At 45.1% G+C, this 20,577-nt stretch overlaps 1 long non-coding RNA gene across 2 annotated transcripts in view; it reads left to right on the top strand.

Moving 5' to 3' along the window:
• Positions 1–211: 211 nt before the first annotated feature.
• Positions 212–20,577, top strand: part of LOC129539505 (uncharacterized) — a 48,435-nt gene continuing 28,069 nt past the window's right edge. Inside the window, exons 1-4 of one of the 2 annotated variants that reach the window (XR_008682464.2) lie at positions 212–608; positions 863–974; positions 7,149–7,239; positions 7,995–8,861. This is a non-coding gene — a long non-coding RNA (uncharacterized LOC129539505). Of the gene's footprint in view, positions 609–862; positions 975–7,148; positions 7,240–7,994; positions 8,862–20,577 lie in introns of those variants that run through there. The other variant, XR_016038692.1, reaches the window with a different exon arrangement.

The following is a 20,577-nucleotide window of genomic DNA, read 5'->3' as shown; positions in this document are numbered from 1 at the left end:
CCCCCTGCTTTCTCTCAGCTTCCTCTTCTCTCGCTTTCTCTACTCTTCCTCTCGTTATCGCTTTTCCTCCCCGGGTGCCCCTCCCCAGGAACCCCTCCCTGCCCCGTGCCTGCGTCTGCGCCCGCCCGCGGCTCTCCCTCCGCCCTCGGCCCCGCCCTCCCCTCGCCCAGCCTCCCCCCTTCCCTCTCTGCGCTCGCTCTCTGTGATTTATTACTCGCCCTGCTGCTTCTGACAAACTATTTGTAGGAAAATGAGATTTGGTCCGCGCTGGATGGCTCCTCTGGGAGGCAGGCGTGGGGGTCGGGTTCGGAGCCCCCGTGCGGTCCCCCCCACCAGAGCCCACGGCGCTTACGGAGCTCTTTTAAGATAAATGAGCAAAATTAAGAGACTCACTGGGGGAAGAAAACACTGGATGGCAGCGAGCGAGAGCGGATGGTACATGGTTTCCGCCCAGAGATTCATCCACGTGCGCCCCACTGGGGCCTCCCCCATCTGCCGCAGACTCCAGAGAACTCTCTTCCCGAAGAAGAACTTCCAGACCCCCGGGCGCCTTTCTTCCTCCCCCTGGATGTGGTCTTTGGAAAGGGCAGAGACCTTTCTAGAAGGACGTAAGCAACAGATGGGGCTGGAGGAGCAGGTCTCTGGGGGTGCTCAGGAAGAAACCAGACAGAGGGGGAAGAGGTGGGAAGAGGTGGGAAGAGGACCGAAGAGCAGGTGGATGTCCGAAGGGTTGGAGTTAGGCTGTGAAATCAGCTGTGGTGGGTGGGTGGGTGCCCGTGGACCACCCACACCTGACGCCCAGGTTGCTTCAGCCATACCCAGATCCCATGGGAGCTCAACCAGTTTCTTATCTTGATCACAGGCACGACTCAGGACAGGACACAGAAGCAGTGGAAACCCTTGACTGAAGCAAGCCCCCAGGCCTCACCTCCAAGGCAGGGGTGTAACACCTGTGGTCGTCTGGGCAGCAAACTGTAAGCTCCCTGAGGGCAGGTGGGAGGTCTTGGGTTTTCTTGTGGTACCTTAGGACTGCAAGGAGATCAAAGCAGTCAATCCTAAAGGAAATCAACCCTGAATACTCATTGGAAAGACTGAAGCTAAAGCTGAAGCTCGAGTCCTTTGGCCACCTGATGTGAAGAGCTGGCTCAATGGAAAAGACCCTGATGCTCAGAAAGATTGAAGGCAAAGGGAGAAGCGGGCAGGAGAGGATGAGATGATTAGATAGCATCAACGACCCATTGGACATAATCTGAGCAAACTCTGGGAGACAGTGGAGGACAGAGCAGCCTGGCTGCTATAGTCCATGGGGTCGCTTAGTTGGATACAACTTAGCCACTGAACAACAACCTTAGGGCTGGCTCACTGCAGGCCCTAAATACTATTTGTGGAGGGAGTGATTGCACCAACACAAGACTGTCTTTCAAATTCAAGGCTTCATTTTCAGCTCCCATGGGATGTGCCCTGGAGCCAGTTTTTCAGGACGTGTTTTTCCTTATTTTAAAAACAATACATTTTAATGGATGCAGTATCTTCTCTTATCTCTGGGAGAGTAGTAATTATTCTGTAACTCTGTTTTGTATTTATCTGTTTTTTCTGTTTTTGAAGTCTTAATTTCCCTTTTAGTAAACAAGAAAGAATTCTCTCTCAAAAATTAAAAGTTGAAATAAATTAAGTAGGAGGGCTGAAAAATAATGTGAAAAAAATCCCAATACATTAATTGTTCTGTCAAATGTGAAGAAAATAGAGATAAGCTTGGACAAGAAAAGAAAAATCACCTATTAGTTCTACAGTTTGGTGTCTGAGTTTGAAAAGAAAAAGGGTCATATTGTACATATTTTTATGTTTTACACTATTATATTGTGCGTCCCTTTTTATGATATTCACTATTCCTCTAAGATATAATGTTAAATGAAAATAGTTTATCGATTGTATGTTTGTATGTTCCATGCATGGCTTCTTTATTAATAACAAGGCACATATTTTTTTCATTTTGATTATTTCCAAATTGTCACTGTTATAAAGTGATGCCAATCTTAGTATGGTTCAGATTATACTATTTTTTTTTTGGTTATCAGTTCAGTTCAGTTCAGTTGCTCAGTCGTGTCCGACTCTTTGCGACCCCATAAATCACAGCACGCCAGACTTCCCTGTCCATCACCAACTCCCAGAGTTCACTCAGACTCAAGTCCATCGAGTCAGTGATGCCATCCAGCCACCTCATTCTCTGTAGTCCCCGTCACCTCGGGCCCCAATCACTCCCAGCATCAGAATCTTTTCCAGTGAGTCAACTCTTCGCATGAGGTGGCCAAAATATTGGAGTTTCAGCTTTAGTATCAGTCCTTCCAATGAACACCCAGGATTGATCTCCTTTAGAATGGACTGGTTGGATCTCCTCGCAGTCTAAGGGAATCTCAAGAGTCTTCTCCAACACACAGTTCAAAAGCATCAATTCTTCGGTGATCAGCTTTCTTCACAGTCCAACTCTCACATCCATACATGACCACGGGAAAAACCATAGCCTTGACTATTCGGACCTTTGTTGGCAAAGTAATATCTCTGCTTTTTAATATGCTATCTAGGTTGGTCATAACTGTCCTTCCAAGGAGTAAGCGTCTTTTAATTTCCTGGCTGCAATCAGCATCTGCAGTGATTTTGGAGCCCAAAAAAATAAAGTCTGACACTGTTTCCACTGTTTCCCCATCTATTTCCCATGAAGTGATGGGACCAGATGCCATGATCTTCATTTTCTGAATGTTGAGCTTCAAGCCAACCTTTTCACTCCCCTCTTTCACTTTCATCAAGAGGCTTTTGAGTTCCTCTTCACTTTCTGCCAAAAGGGTGGTGTCATCTGCATATCTGAGGTTATTGATATTTCTCCCGGCAATCTTGATTCCAGCTTGTGTTTCTTCCAGTCCAGCGTTCCTCATGATATACTCTTCATAGAAGTTAAATAAGCAGGGTGACAATATACAACCTTGACGTACTCCTTTTGTGATAAAATATGGTGATCTCTGCTCCTTCCTGGCTTTATAAGAATAAGACATGACATACTTAACAGTTAACAACTCCAGGGGTTCTGATCTGACAGCCCATTCTGCATCGGTTCTAGAACTTTTCAAGGTTTCAAAGACCACCTGAATTTACAAACCAGGACAATTTGAGAATGTTCTGCCAACAAGAGAGGTAGATTAGTAACCAACAAAGATACAGTATTTGAAGAAAAGGATTCTTCAGCTTGAATCTTTGTAAGAAGTCTACAAATAAAACGTGAACCAAATTAATTATATAATTATGAAATCTACTAATTTCAAAGTGTCCTAAAATGTAACACTTGAAAATGGTGGCATCATCCTAAGAGCCTAGTGGGTCTAGTATCATATGAGTGAAGAAGAAAGGGATTTGAAGTGTAAAGATGTTGGGGAAAAATTTAAAATTCACTGGACTTTGCTGGTGGCTCAGTGGTAAAGAATCTGCCTGCCAGTGCAGGAGACAGGGGTTCAGTCCCTGATTGGGGAAGATTTCACATGCCACAGGGCAACTAAGCCCATGCAAGACACAACTATTGAGCCTGTGCTCTCAAGCCCGTGACCATCAATGAGGGACGACACCACAATGAGAAACCTGCACACTGCAACACGAGAGTAGCCTCCTCTCTCTGAAATTAGACAAAAGCCTGCACAACAGGAAAAAGGCCTAGTGCAGCCAAAAATAAAATAAATTAAGTTTTATTTAAAACAAAATTAAAAAAAAAAACCTTTGGAATTTGGTGACCAACACAGGTAACCCAAGTTACTGGGCACTTTTCAGGTGAAAGTCATCTCCCTTCCTTGGAGAGTAAGGTGTCCATCTTTATGTCTGTCTGTCAGCCTGGAGTTTGCAGGTCTCAAGAAGGCTGATAGATGAGGCCAAACAATCTGATCATTTGCTCCTTGAGTTCGTGCTGTCATCAGCATTTTTATTATAAACAAATACAACGATTTCTATGGGTGCAACACTTCAATCTACTTCTTGGGGCCCTTAAGGACACCTTACATCACTTGTTATAAACTTCAAGTGTCCTGAATGGGAGGGACAGTAATGAAGGGAGAGGAGAGTCCGTGAACTATTTTCAATATTTGAAAAAATATGTGGATTACCTACCATAAAGCATCATGGGATAGTACAATGTCAATATCTTTGCTTTAAATTAATTTCTACCAACTTATGATATTTCTTTTTAAAATTTATTTATTTTTGGCTAAAAATAAATATGGGTCTTCATTCTGCTCACGGGGTTTCTCTAGTTGTGGTGAGCAGGGGCCACTCTGTTGCAGTGTGAGGGCTTTTCATTACGATGGCTCCTCTTGGTGCAGAGAACAGGCTCTAGGGTGCTCAGGCTTCAGTAGTTGCAGCGTGTAGGCTCAATAGTTTCGGGGTACGGGCTTAGCTGTTCTGTGTCGTGCAGGATCCTCCTGGACCAAGGATCAAACCTGTGTCCCCTGAATTGGCAGGCAGATTCTTAACCACTGGATCTCCAGGGAGGCCCTATGATACCCCTACTTATTATCTCAAATGGATTGCTCTGACTAACATTTTTCTAGGTCTTTGATTAAAATATGGAAGGAAGAGCCAGTTGTTTAATAAACTCAATCTGTTTTTTCCTAATCACATAGGAGCTCATGGTGGGTAGTAAAGGGGGTCTCTGATGAAAAGAGCTTGAAGGCAGAGTAGAATATCATCCATGGCGCTCTCTGCTGAGCCAAAACCTGCCCAAATAAGTGTGCGCGTGCTCAGTTGTCTCTAACTCTTTGCGACCCCATGGACTGTCGCCCACCAGCTTCCTCCATCTGTGGAATTTTCCAGGCAAGAATACTGGAATGGGTGGCCATGCCCTCCTTCAGAGGATATTACCCACCCAGGGATTGAACCTGCGTTTCCTGTGTCTTCTGCATTGGCAGGCGGATTTTTTTTCTTTTCTTTTTTTCACCACTGAGCCAAAAGGGAAGCCCAAATGAGAGGACTCTCTTGACCTTGCAGTTGACAACATGGTGGGGATTTCCTGGGAAAATCCATTCAAATATCTTTCTCCCTCAGATCATGAAAGAGAGAGGTGACATCTATTGTGGGTGGGTGGGTGGGGTGGAAGGCATCCATAATGACTGGGGAAGAGGCATGAATATGACAAAAATAGGGATCTCAGTCAAAAAAGATGATTCATGACTGACTCAATCTGGAGACCCTTCACTTCATTTTATTAGTAAGAAAAGATGCAGTGGAGGATGTGGCGGGGGAGGCGGGAGAAAAGAAATTAAAACACTGTGATCCCTTTAATATGGTCCAAGATTTACTCTGCATAATCCGGCCATATTTTTGATAGGAAATTCACGGCTCCTCTGTTCCCAGTAACAGAACGGTGATCTTTATGGGGCCAGCGTGAGGAAGCTGACGGGTACAGCCCCCGTCACATTAAACTGTCTCAGTGAAGAGGCAATTTGTTTGATATTAAGAGTTATAAAAATATCAGCACAGAGCAGTTATGCCGGGGATATTGCACAAGCCAATCTGAATTTTAATGTAGTGTGAGCAATAAGCACCGTATTTCCCGTGCCCACGCCACACTCCCTCTCTGCAAATATTTGAAGAGAAAAAATAGAGGTTTGGAGTCTCTTGCTCTTTTCCACTTCTGCCTCGTGTGGACTCATCCTGCACCAGATGAGTGGGAGCTGGCAACGGGTTTTTGAGGTACCTAGGAGCCAGCAGCATCCTCGAAATTGTTAGCAGAGAGAATTAGAAACATGGCCACATGGACTGACTTCCTACATCCCTGTTCACGCCCCTCACTCAAGCACACATCTCATCCCAGTGCCTCCCAGGACTCAGCCCCCTCTGCCCACTAGCCTCTTAGGATTGTCATCCCAAGTATGCTTTATTTTTCTTAATTCAATGGAATGCCAGTTCCCAAGCATCCCACCCCCCTCAATCGTCTAAATCCCCCCTGAAATGTCCTTCTTATCTTCTCACCACGCCCTGGTCCCATCCCCAATTCATCTAGCTCCGCGACCTATAGGTGCAAACTGTGACCTCTCCTCTGTATCCTTCTATCCGTCTTCTCATTATTTCCATTTACTGTCATTCCTCTTCCTTCACCTCCCAGTCACCTCTTCCCTGCCTCTTCTCCCATAAATATCCATTCAGCCTTACAGATAGATCTTTCTGAAACATGCTAACCAATTAATTTCACTTCCCCAGGGCGCCTACTTCCCATTAGGCACTGGGCTGAAGGAGACACAAACATGAATAAGACCGCTGGTCTCTGCTTTGCAGGGACGCACAGTGTGGTTGGGGGAGAGGTGGGAGTGTGGAGTGCGGGGGTGCTGGACAAGCACTCTGGTCATTTTCTTTTTTTAGATTAATTTTTAATTGGAGTATAGTTGATTTACAGTGTTGTGTGAGTGAATCAGTCATTGATCGTTTCTAGATTGTGGGTGCTCAATCATGTCCAACTCTTTGAGACCCCGTGAACTGTAGTCCACCAGGCTCCTCTGTCCATGGACTTGTCCAGAAAAGAATACTGGAATGCGTTGCCCTTTCCTCCTCCAAGGGATCTTCCTGACCCAGGGATCAAACCCATGTCTCCTGCATCTCCTGCGTTGGCAGGTGGGTTCTTTACCACTGCACCACCTGGGAAGTCATACGTATACTTATATCCACTCTCTTCTAGACTCCATTCCCATACAGGTCATTAAAGAGCATTGAATAAAGTTCCCTGCAATACAGTAGGTTCTTATTTGTTAACTTTTATATTGATATAGTCCACAGTGGCTCAGCGGTAAAAGAATATGCCTGCCAATACAGGAGGTGCATGTTCGATCCCCGGGTCAAGAGGATCCTCTGGAGAAGGAAATGGCAACCCACTCCAGTATTCTTGCCTGGGAAATCCTTTGGACAGAGGAGCCTGGCAGGCTACAAATCCATGGGGTCGCAAAGAGTCAGACACAATTTAGTGACTAAGCAACAACATATTAATATATAGTAGTGTGCATATGTCAATCCCAATCTCCCAATTTATCCCTCACCCCCTTCTCCCTTGGTAACCATAAATTTGTTTTCTATATCTGTGACTCTATTTTCTGTTTTGTAAATAGGTTACTTTCATTTTATTTTTTTAGATTCTGCATATAAGCGATATCATATGACATTTGTCTTTCTCTGTATGACTTACATCGTTCAGTATGACGATCTCATTCAGAGCAGAATGAGGTAAGAAACCCGAGAGAGGTCCAACCAAAGGCAGCTGAGGACCTAAAAAAGAGTTGGTCAAGCGACTGGGCCTCCAGAAGGGGCGGCGGGGGGGCGGGGGGGCAGCGACACAGGTGGCATTTGGAGAATGGGTGGAGAAGAGTATATTTCAGACAGAGCGAAGGAAGGCTTGGTGGGAGGGATTCTTGGGGAAATTTTAAGAAAGATTGAGTCACCCAGTTTGGCTGAAGAGGCTCAGAGAAGTTCAAGGGTATGTCCAAGCTAATGAGAAGTAGACTCTGATCTAGTTCCCAGGGTTGCCTGATTCCCAGTTCAGGACACATTTCAATGCACAAAAACAGGGATTCTCAAAGTGTGATCTGGGGTCCCTGGATTCCCTGAGACCCTCTCAGAGGGCCTGTGAAGTCAAGGTTACTTCAAAATCATTTGCTCCTGCCTTGCTTACTTGCTCACAAATGTACAGTGGGTTTTCTTCTTAATTAATTTATTAAAATTTTTTTTATTGTGGTAAAAGTCACATAATACAAAACATGCTATTTTAACCATATTTAACTACACAGTTCAGTGGCACAAAGTACATTCATATTGTTGTGCAACTCTAACCAGCATATATCTCCCAAGTTTTTCACCTTCCTAAACTGAAGTTTCGTCCCCATTGAACACTAAGTTCCCATTCCCTGCTCGTCTCCTCCCCAGCCCCCGGATCCTGGCATCCACCAATGTGCTTTCTGACTCTGTCAATTTGACTGTTCCAGGTACCTCATATAAGTGGAATCAAACAGTATTTGTCTGCACCTAATATATATTGGGAGCTTCCCTGGTGGCTCAGTGGTAAAGAATCTGCCTGCCAGTGCAGGAGACGCAGGCTCAGTCCCTGGATCAGGAAGATCCCTGGAGAAGGAAATGGCAACCCACTTCAATATTCTTGCCTTGGAGATCCCATGGACAGAGAAGCCTGGTGGGCGACCGTCCGTGGGGCTGCAAGAATCAGACACGACTTAGCGACTAAACAGCAGCAACAACAATGTATACTGGGATGCATTTTTAAGGTTAGCTTAATATATGTATGCCCTACACACAGATTTGTACAGTGGATTTTCTATGGTACATTTGGAAGATCTGAAGAGCTCAGGGAGCCAACATTTTCCAAAGGACCAACACATAATGTTACAAATCTCAGCTTGGGAGAAACACCCACTCAAGGTGCAAATGAGATCAAATGCATCTAAAAGTGAGAGGATACAAAAAGCTTGTGGACAGGGTTTCAGATTCCACATCACAAACAACCTTTAAGAAACTACCATTTGTTGAACTGTGAGGTTGTGTCAAAGAAGAATGCCCACAATTATCTGAGAAGGAGATTAATATATACTCTCCCCCCTTTCAACTACATATCTGTGTGAAGCCAGGGTTTGTTCAATACACTTCAGTCAAAACAACATATGGCAACACTGAATGTCAAAGCAGGTGTGAGAAGCCAGCATCTTCTATTAAGTCAAACCTAAAGAGAGAGCAAACATGGATAATAATGATCTTTGGTTCACTCAGTTTTGAAAATATATTTTCATAAAAATACATTATCTGTATTAGCATGAATGAGTTTATTACTACTTTTAAATGAATTAAAAAGGGTATATTTAAAACGTGCCAGTTTTGATTTATAAGGTGACTGTTGACACCTGTAACCGACATAAACAATGCTCTTAGGCTGATAACTTTATCCTGAGATCAAACTTTGGAGAACTGTGGGAACAGAGCATATGTCTAAAAGCTTACTAGTTGCACGTTTGATTGAGTTTGGCTTAGAAATAATGAGCCCACTTCTCACCTCCCCCTCCCCACACCCTCACTCGTCTCTTGCTCTCATACTGCCCCCATCATTCACTGCAGCCCTATCCTTGAACCCCTCCCCTCCATCTGGAAGTTTCCTTCCTCTCCTTCTACCGGATTTCCCTTTTGCAGCACCTCACTCCTTCACTTTCCACAGATGCCGGCTCCAAGCTACTCACATTCCTCAAGCAGGCCTCCCTTTCTCCATCAGCTCTTATCTCTGTCCCCTCCACCTCCCTCTCTAATCTCTCCTCATTCTTTAGCAGACAAGCTCCCTGTTCCTTCCAGGCTTTATTGAAGCCGTACATGCGTCTCATCTTTTTTCCTCACCAGCTTCTTCTCAAAAGGCTTTATTTGCTGATGTAAGAAATGTCGGGACCTGTCAGTTCAGTTCAGTTCAGTTCAGTCCCTCAGTCGTGACCAACTCTTCGCGACCCCATGAATCACAGCACGCCAGGCCTCCCTGTCCATCACCAACTCCTGGAGTTCACCCAAACTCATGTCCATCGAGTCGGGGATGCCATCCAGCCATCTCATTCTCTGTCGTCCCCTTCTCTTCCCACCCCCAATCCCTCCCAGCATCAGAGTCTTTTCCAGTGAGTCAACTCGTTGCATGAGGTGGCCAAAGTATTGGAGTTTCAGCTTTAGCATCAGTCCTTCCAGTGAACACCCATGACTGATCTCCTTTAGAATGGACTGGTTGGATCTCTTTGCAGTCCAAGGGACTCTCAAGAGTCTTCTCCAGCACCACAGTTCAAAAGCAATAATTCTTCAGCGCTCAGCTTTCTTCACAGTCCAACTCTCACATCCACACATGACCACTGGAAAAACCATAGCCTTGACTAGATGGACCTTTGTTGGCAAAGTAATGTCTCTGCTTTTTAATATACTATCTAGGTTGGTCATAACTTTCCTTCCAAGGAGTAAGCGTCTTGCATGGCTGCAATCAGCATCTGCAGTGATTTTGGAGCCAAAAAAAATAAAGTCTGACACTGTTTCCGCTATTTCCCCATCTATTTCCCATGAAGTGATGGGACCAGATGCCATGATCTTTGTTTTCTGAATGTTGAGCTTCAAGCCAACCTTTTCACTCTCCTCTTTCATTTTCATCAAGAGGCTTTTGAGTTCTTCTTCACTTTCTGCCATAAGGATGGTGTCATCTGCATATCTGAGGTTATTGATTTTTCTCCCGGCAATCTTGATTCCAGCTTGTGCTTCTTCCAGCCCAGTGTTCCTCATGATGTACTCTGCATATAAGTTAAATAAGCACAGTGACAATATACAACCTTGACGTCCTCCTTTTCCTATTTGGAACCAGTTGTTCCATGTCCAGTTCTAACTGTAGCTTCCTGACCTGCATACAGGTTTCTGAGAATCAAACTCCTCAGTTTCTTTTGGGAGTCATGTGACACACTTCTGGATCCTCCCAACCCAGGCTCCAGCCAAGAAGGATGATGTCCCAGGTAAAATGGACTGAACCTGGACTTGGAGGCAGAGCCCAGCTTTGCCATATATTAACGAGGATGCTTAATAGCAACCAAATCACTCCACTGCTCTGAACTTTAGGTCCTACTTTCATAAAGTGAGTGTAATAATACCCTGAAGTTTTTTATGAAAATTACATCAGAGTATGTGGCAGAGAGTCAGTCCTTATGAAGAGCTGCCCCTGTTATCAGAGAGAAACATGACAGCAATCAAGAAACGTGGCTTTTACAAACTAGTTAATTATTTGTCTTGATAATTATAAATTAAAGTAAGCTATAACCTACATCCTTTCTTCACAGTCCAACTCTCACATCCATACATGACCACGGGAAAAACCATAGCCTTGACTAGATGGACCTTTGTTGGCAACGTAATGTCTCTGCTTTTTAATATATTATCAAGGTTGGTCATAACTTTCCTTCCAAGGAGTAAGCGTCTTTTAATTTCATGGCTGCAGTCAGCATCTGCAGTGATTTTGGAGCCCCAAAAAATAAAGTCTGACACTGTTTCCACTGTTTTTCCATCTATTTCCCATAAAGTGATGGGACCAGATGCCATGATCTTTGTTTTCTGAATGTTGAGCTTCAAGCCAACCTTTTCACTCTCCTCTTTCACTTTCATCAAGAGGCTTTTGAGTTCCTCTTCACTTTCTGCCATAAGAGTAGTATCATCAGCATATCTGAGATTATTGATATTTCTCCCAGCAATCTTGATTCCAGCTTGTGCGTCTTCCAGCCCAGCATTCCTCATGATGTACTCTGCATATAAGTTAAATAAGCAAGGTGACAGTATACAGCCTTGATGCACTCCTTTTCCCATTTGGAACCAGTCTGTTGTTCCATGTACAGTTCTGACTGTTGCTTCTTGACCTGCATACAGGTTTCTCAAGAGGCAGGTCAGGTGGTCTGGTATTCCCATCTCTTTCAGAATTCTCCACAGTTTACTGTGATCCACACAGTCAAAGGCTTTGGCATAGTCAAAGAGCAGAATGCTCTTCTGGAACTCTCTTGCTTTCGTCATGATCCAGCGGATGTTGGCAATTTGATCTCTGGTGCCTCTGCCTTTTCTAAAACCTGCTTGAACATCTGGGAGTTCACGGTTCACATATTGCTGAAGCCTGGCTTGGAGAATTTTGAGCATCACTTTGCTAGCGTGTAAGATGAGTGCAATTGTGCGGTAGTTTGAGCATTCTTTGGCATTCCCTTTCTTTGGGATTAGAATGAAGACTGACCTTTTCCAGTCCTGTGGCCACTGCTGAGTTTTCCAAATTTGCTGGCATATTGAGTGCAGCACTTTCACAGCATCATCTTTCAAGACTTGAAATAGCTCAACTGGAATTCCATCACCTCCACTAGCTTTGTTCGTAGTGATGCTTTCTAAGGCCCACTTGACTTCACATTCCAAGATGTCTGGCTCTAGGTCAGTGATCACGTTATCGTGACTATCTTGGTCATGAAGATCTTTTTTCTACAGTTCTTCTGTGTATTCTTGCCACCTCTTCTTAATATCTTCTGCTTCTGTTAGGTCCATACCATTTCTTTCCTTTATTGAGCCCATCTTTGCACGAAATGTTTCCTTGGAATCTCTAATTTTCTTGAAAAGATCTCTTGTTTTTCTTATTTTGTTGTTTTCCTCTATTTCTTTGCACTGATCACTGAGGAAGGCTTTCTTATCTCTCCTTGCTATTCTTTGGAACTCTGCATTCAGATGCTTATATCTTTCCTTTTCTCCTTTGCTTTTCGCTTCTCTTCTTTTCACAGCTATTTGTAAGGCCTCCTCAGACAGCCATTTTGCTTTTTTGCATTTCTTTTCCATGGGGATGGTCTTGGTCCCTGTCTCCTGTACAATGTCACGAACCTCCATCCAGAGTTCATCAGGCACTCTATCTATCAGATCTAGTCCCTTAAATCTATTCCTCACTTCCACTGTATAATCATAAGGGATTTGATTTAGATCATATCTGAATGACCTAGTGGTTTTCCTTACTTTCTTCAATTTAAGTCTGAATTTGGCAATAAGGAGTTCATGATCTGAGCCACAGTCAGCTCCTGGTCTTGTTTTTGCTAACTGTATACAGCTTCTCCATCTTTGGCTTCAAAGAATATAATCAATCTGATTTCGGTGTTGACCATCTGGTGATGTCCATGTGTAGAGTCTTCTCTTGTGTTGTTGGAAGAGGGTGTTTGCTATGACCAGTGCGTTCTCTTGACAAAACTCTATTAGCCTTTGCCCTGCTTCATTCCATGCTCCAAGGCCAAATTTGCCTGTTACTCCAGGTGAATAAAGTTGATCGCCGAAGAATTGATGCTTTTGAACTGTGGTGTTGGAGAAGACTCTTGAGAGTTCCTTGTACCACAAGGAGATCCAACCAGTCCATTCTAAGGGAGATCGATCCTGGGTGTTCATTGGAAGGACTGATGCTAAAGCTGAGACTGCAATATTTTGGCCACCTCATGCGACGAGTTGACTCACTGGAAAAGACTCTGATGCTGGGAAAGGTTGGGGGCGGGAGGAGAAGGGGATGACCGAGGATGAGATGGCTGGATGGCATCACCGACTCTGTGGACTTGAGTCTGGGTGAGCTCCGGGAGTTGGTGATGGACAGGGAGGCCTGGCCTGCTGTGATTCATGGGGTCGCGGGGAGTCGGACAGGACTGAGCGACTGAACTGAACTGATAACCTACATCCAGCTTCCCTGGTGGCTCAGCGGTAAAGAATCTGCCTGCGACCCAATCAAAAAATGGGCCAAAGAACTAAATAGACATTTCTCCAAAGAAGACATACAGGTGGCCAACAAACACATGAAAAGATTCTCAACATCAATCATTATCAGAGAAATGCAAATCAAAACCACAGTGAGGTACCATCTCACCCCGGTCAGAGTGGCTGCTATCAAAAAATCTACAAACAATAAATGCTGGAGAGGGTGTGGAGAAAAGGGAACCCTTTTACACTGTTGGCAGGAATACACACTAGTACAGCCACTATGGAGAACAGTGTTCAGTTCAGTTCAGTCACTCAGTCATGTCTGACTCTTTGCGACCTCATGAACTGCAGCATGCCAGGCCTCCCTGTCCATCACCAACTTCCGGAGTCCACCCAAACCCATGTCCATTGAGTCGAAGATGCCATCCAACCATCTCATCCTCTGTCGTCCCTTCTCCTCCTGCCCTCAATCTTTCCCAGCATCGGGGTCTTTTCAAATGAGGCAGCTCTTCCCATCATGTGGCCAAAGTATTGAAACTTCAGCTTCAACATCAGTCCTACCAAAGAACACCCAGGACTGATCTCCTTTAGGATGGACTGGTTGGACCTCCTTGCAGTCCAAGGGACTCTCAAGAGTCTTCTCCAACACCACAGTTCAAAAGCATCAATTCTTTGGTGTTCAACTTTCTTTATAGTCCAACTCTCACATCCATACATGCTAAGTTGCTAAGTCACTTTAGTCGTGTCCGACTCTGTGCAACCCCACAGACGGAAGCCCACCAGGCTTCCCTGTCCCTGGGATTCTCCAGGCAAGAACACTGGAGTGGGTTGCCATTTCCTTCTCCAACATCCATACATGACCACTGGAAAACCCATAGCCTTGACTAGACGGACCTTTGTTGACAAAGTGATGTCTCTGCTTTTTAATATGCTGTCTAGGTTGGTCATAACTTTCCTTCCAAGGAGTAAAAATCTGGAAATAGAATTGCCATATGACCCAGCAACCCCACTGCTAAGCATGCACACCAAGGAAACAAGAATTGAAAGAGACACATGTACCCCAATGTTCATCGCAGCACTGTTTACAATAGCTAGGACATGGAAGCAACATGGAAGCATCTCCATTGGGAGATGAATGGATAAGAAAGCTGTGGAACAGATGATACACAATGATTCCATTACTCAGCTATTAAAAAGAGTGTATTTGAATCAATTCTAATGAGGTGGATGAAACTGGAGCCGGTTATGCAGAGTGAAGTAAGTCAGAAAGAAAAACACCAATACATATATATGGAATTTAGAAAGATGGTAACGATAACCCTATATGTGAGACAGCAAAAGAGACACAGATGTAAAGAAGAGACTTTTGGACTCTTTGGGAGAAGGTGAGGCTGGGATGATTTGAGAGAAGAGCATTGAAACATGTATATTACCATATGTGAACTAGATCGCCAATCCAGATTCGATGCATAAGACAGGGTCCTCAGGGCCGGTGCACTGGGACGACCGTGAGGGATGGGATGGGGAGGGAGGTGGGAGGGGGGTTCAGGATGGGGACACATATACACCCATAGCTGATTCATGTCACCGTATGGCAAAGATCACTACAATATTGTAAAGTAGTTAACCTTCAATTAAAATAAATTAATTAAAAAAAAAAAAAGAATCTGCCTGCCAATGCAGGAGACTTGGGTTTGATCCCTGAGTCAGGAAGCTTCCCTGGAGAAGGAAATGGCAAACCACTCCAGTATTCTTGCCTGGGAAATCCCATTGAGAGAGGGGCCTGACCGTCAACAGTCCATGGGGTTGCAAAAGAATCAGACATGACTTAGTGACTAAACAACAACAAATAACCTAGATTCAAACTTTAACTTAGTTCTCAAACTTTCACAGACAGCAGAATCACTTGGGCAGCTTGGATATAGGGAGTCCCCCCAGAAATCCCGATTTGGTTGTTTCTGGATGGGGTCCACATGCATATATTTTAAAATAAATTTTAATGTACATCAAACACTGGACAAGATATTTCCTGAATTGTTCTGAATCTCACATTTTCTCACTATTTCATGGGACTTTCCAATTCTTAAAAATCTGCCCAATTTGCAGTTAAAAATATTGAATGTGTTTTCATATGCATCATATTTACTGGTAAAAGGGCTGACAATGTTTCACCAAGTTCTCATAACCAACACTCCCCCACTCCCACCACATCCCCCTTTAACAAAGCAAGGTATTCAGGGAAGCCAGGGCAACTTGGGTGCTATTTAATTTTGCTTAACCTTTATTTCTTTGCTTTAAAGCAAGGATAGCCATATCTCATGAGGATATTATGAGAATTATGCAGACTAATGGAGGCCCTGTATGATGTGCCATCCAAATGCCGCTTCTAATTATTTCTTTTTGTGCAAAACTCGTTGGCCCATTGATGAATCAGAGGAATTAGAATCACCAGTCTCCAAGGCATCCATTGTTTTTGGAACACTCTGAACTACCCATGACTCCAAGCACTGTGATGGCTTAGGGTGGGCTGGGGGGATCGGGATCCAGGGGCTGACTTCCTGCCACGTCTTTCCTCTCCCAACCAACCCCCTTCAAACAGCGCCTGACCAAGCATTGTCTGTACTCAAATGTGTTCAATGCTTGGGAAGCCCTGGTGTTTTGTTTTTCTTCTTCTCCCTACTTCACTCTTTGGACTTGTTTGACGTACCTTGACTTGGAAGATACCTTATATAATCTGAATGCTCCTTCACTTCACTGCCTGCGGGTGCAATGAGGTCACAGTGATCTGTGGGCCTGGTTCCTGGTACTGGAGAGGTCACTTCTGGGAACTTGAGTCCATTGTCCCCCCCTCCCTCCTCCCTCACCCTCCCATGGCTCCTCCCATCCATCTCAGGCAGCGCCTGGGGTGTCATGGTGCTCTTATGAATCTCTTTGCTCTCCTCCTCTGCTGATGCCACTTGCTTCTTGGCTGTGCTCCCATCATCACTCTGCTCAGGTAGTCTATTAAAGGCAGCCATCTCCACTTGCTCTGGATGGCTATATGCTGAGCATCTGCAAAATGCAAGAGGAAGAGGTTCCTCTCTTTCTCCATGACTTCCTTATAAGGGATCAGAGCAGACTTGCTTGAACCCTAAGACTTTGAAGCTCATTTAACTGTGCATGCATGCTTGGTCATGTCCCCACTCTTTGTGACCCCATAGACTGTAGTCCACCAGGCTCCTCTGTCCATGGAATTTTCCAGGCAAGAATAGGGGAGTGAGTTGCCATTTCTCGCTCCAGGGGATCTTCTCGACCCAGGGATCAAACCCACCTCTCCCTGCATTGGCAGGTGGGTTCTTTACCACTGAACCACCGGGGAAGGCATGGACACAGCCTTTTTCTCTGCAGAAGAGCATCCTGGCCACCAGCAGGGCTGGGCTGACTGAGCACACAGAGTAGTGGCCTCACCCTATGCAGAGCCCATTCTATCTGCTGCTCAGGCCCTGAATCCAGATTGATTCAGTGGAGACTGGAGTTCCTCACTGCAGTCTGACTTCCATGAAGACTCCATCAATGTCACCTGTATATGTCCAAATCCCAAGTTTTTCCTCAGGAAGGGGATTAGCCCCGCATACATCAGTCAACACAGATAGACTAGGAGCAGTGTGGGTGGTCAGAGAGTGCAGGAAACCCAAAGAGTCATCCTGGGCATACAGTTATACCCAGAAAGCATGCTAAGGTGGGCAGAAATCCTCTTACCCATTCTCCAGGTGAAGATCACTTTTAGGTAGGTTGAGGATTGGAGTTTGTGGGTGATGTTGAGGAAAATGAGCTGGCCTTGCCTCTGGGGAGAAATTTTTCTTTTTGTTTATCTGTTTATTTGGAAGATAGCACTTCATGGTAAACACTGAAGGGAACAGGAACTTTGAAGTGTTTTCTAGGCAGAGGTGAAGAACAAAACCTAAAAGTCCTGCAGCAGGAGGCGGTGCATGGGCCAGGACCATCTGTTCCCATGAGTAGGCTTTTGAGATCACCAGTGATTCCCCATCATGGCCCCTTCCCCAGTCGTCATGTGGATGTCACTCAGTGAAGGGCTGCTGCTGCTACTTCAGTTGTGTCTGACTCTGTGTGACCCCATAGACGGAAGCCCACCAGGCTCCCCCGTCCCTGGGATTCTCCAGGAAAGAACACTGGAGTGGGTTGCCATTTCCTTCTTCAGTGTGTGAAAGTGAAGTCGCTCAGTCGTGTCCGACCCTCAGCGACCCCACGGACTGCAGCCTACCAGGCTCCTCCATCCATGGGATTTTCTAGGCAGTAGTACTGGAGTGGCTTGCCATTGCCTTCTCCCAGTGAAGGGCAGTGGTCCAGAATCAGGAGAGAAGGACAGAGAATGGAGGGTGTGAAGGCAGCAGAGAGGGGATATGTTTACAGATTGGTTTTGAGGGTGAAAGACATTTGGAGAATTAAGAAGGGCCTGGAAATTACTGTGCTCATCTTGGAAAGACAGGACACAGATGGCCTGTCTCCCCTAGGAGAAGCCAGTGTAGGGGTCAACCATCCAGCACTCACTTTGGGGCACATCTGTATCAGGGAAATGGCAGGAGTGATGCTGGGTGATGTCATTAAGGAAACCTGCTGAGGCTTCCTGCACTGAGGGTTCACCTGGATCAGGAGTGGGGATGGGAAGGGAGAGCTCAGAGTTTGGGAGCCCTTGCTGAGAAAGAACAGGCGGGACCCAAAGAGGGAGTAAATGCCAAAAACAAAGAAAAATGAAGAGCAATGATGGTGTTATCCTAAGGCTAATTGAGCTGCCAGCAATCATAGGGAAGGTGGAAAGGGGCTCTAGTTTGGAAGGAAAGATAATAAGCTCTGCTTTAGACAAGCTTTGTTACAGGGGTTGAAAGGTCAACCAAATAGTGATCTTCTGTGGACAACAAGAAATATGAGATAGTAGAAGACCAAGGGGTCAGGGTTTGAGATGGAGGTTGAACAGCTATAGGATAACAGAACAGGGCAGAGCTGCTTAGATAATTCTTTTTGCTGCTTAAGAAGTATTTGTTGGGTGCCTACTATGTGCCAAGCATGGATCTGAGACCTGGGGATACTGCAATGAATCTGGCAGGGAAGGCATCTTGAGTGATTTGTGTGGATGAAGAAAATAAGCAATGTCAGGTCCAGGGGAAAGAGTGAGCATCAGACTGGGAGGTCAGTCTGGGATGCAGGAGGCCAGGAGAGGAATGAATAGCATGGTAGATCATTTAGAGTCCCAGTTGACCTGCATGTAATGGGAATTCAAATGAAGTGACCTAAATAAAGCAGGGGTTTATCCGTCTCTCCCAAAGCAAGGAGTGTGGGTATGATAGCTGAGCACTGGAGCAGGGACTCCACCAAGTCACTAAAGACCCAGGCATCCCACCCCTCCAGAGCCACATTGGCAACTGCCCACATTATGTGGTTTGAAAGTCAACCATGGTTCCCTCTGGCTCCCAACCTCAAAATTCTGCATCTCTTCCTTCTCTGGTTTAAGGCTGTGTTTCTCAAAGTGTATTCTGTGGAGCCCTAAGGAACTGTGGAGGTACTTTAGAGGCAGCAGAGGGGCTGGTCCTCAGACACACTTGGCTACATAAACATATTTGACACATGCCACAGAAAAGAGTGTTTCCTGAAGACCAGATTGCCTGAGTAGCTCTTTCCTAGAGTGAGCAGAGGCTCATCTGCTGAAACTACTATTGCCAGAGGTATGCTCTACCCAGGTCCTTGCTGGGGTGTGTGTGTGTGTACATGTGTATGCATGCAGTCTGCTCAACCCTGACTGACTGGTGTGCATTCACCTGTCCTTCTCTCAGTGCCATGGGCCTTTTCTCCCCTCAGTGACCTGAGCCCTTCTTTCCCTAAAGACATCTGCATGCTGTCACCCCATAGCATTCCTTACCCATTTCAAACCTGGGTCTTCTTTTAGATTCTTGCCTTAAAACGTAGCACCTAAATCCACTTAGGACTTGAAGTTATGAGGTGTTGGAGGTGGGAAGGGAGGATCAGAAAGGGGAAGGGAGAAAGGAAGCCCAGAGAAGAGGCACGGGATGCCAAGACATGCTTGCTTCCAGGGAGGAAGCCTGGCTGGGTGGAACTGCAGTTGTCAGACCACAGTCCTTGCTTCTTATTCGTCCTATCACTTTAGAGAGAGTTGTAAGGGACCTCACATTTCTTGAAAGAGTAAATTCTGGAGCTATCCTTGGCGGTCCAGTGATTAAGACCTCGCCTTCCCATGCAGGGGGCACAGGTTTGATCCCTGGTCAAGGAGCTAAGATTACACATGCCTCATGGCCAGAAAAACCAAAACATAAGACTGAAGCAATATTGTAATAAAGACTTTAAAAATTCAATAAAGACTTTAAAAATGGTCCACATAAAAAATCTTTTAAAAAAAGGGAAGTGCAAATTCTGTGCCTGACACTGCTCAAGGGGCTTTTGCCTTGAGCAAAAGGGGCATCACCTCATCTTTGTATCAACTTTGCTCATTTATGGACAGGGAAACCTGTCTCTCTTTATAGATTTAGCCTACTGTGACAGTCAAAAGAGAGCACAGATAAGACAACCTTATGAGCTTCAAATGTTATCCATGTGCATTGGTTGTTGGCACTGGCTAACTTTCTAATTCTTGGGCTTCAAAATCACTGCAGATGGTGACTGCAGCCATGAAATTAAAAAACACTTGCTCCTTGGAAGAAAAGCTATGAAAAACCTAGATAGCATATTAAAAAGGAGAGATATTACTTGGCTGACAAAGGTCCTTATAGTCAAAGCTATGGTTTTTCCAGTAGTCATGTATGGATGTGAGAGTTGGACCATAAAGAAAGCTGAGCACCGAAGAATTGATGCTTGTGAACTGTGGTATTGGAGAAGACTCTTGAGAGTCCTTTGGTCTGTAAGGAGATCAAACCAGTCAATCCTAAAATAAATCAATCCTGAATATCCATTGGAAGGACTGATGTTGAAGCTGAAGTTCCAATACTTTGACCACCTAATGTGAAGAGCTGACTCATTAGAAAAGACCCTGATGCTGGAAAAGATTGAAGGCAAGAGGAGAAGGGGATGGCAAAGGATGAGATGGTTGAATGGCATCACCAACTCGATGGACATGAGTTTGAGCAAGCTCCCGGAGTTGGTGATAGACAGGGAAGCCTGGCCTTGCTGCAGCCCATGGGGTTACAAAGAGCTGAACACAACTGATCCACTGAACTGAACTGAGCCTTTCTAATTGACCAACCTACAGAAACTCACTCACCTTCATTCTGCCTCCAGTCTGATGATTAGCAGAATGAACCATGGAGGGGAGAA

Source organism: Moschus berezovskii, chromosome 11 (assembly GCF_049115385.1).
Source record: "Moschus berezovskii isolate FMDL1 chromosome 11, NW_MosBer_1.0, whole genome shotgun sequence".
Taxonomy (NCBI): Eukaryota; Metazoa; Chordata; class Mammalia; order Artiodactyla; family Moschidae; genus Moschus; species Moschus berezovskii.
This window is presented reverse-complemented; position numbering and strand designations above follow the sequence as displayed.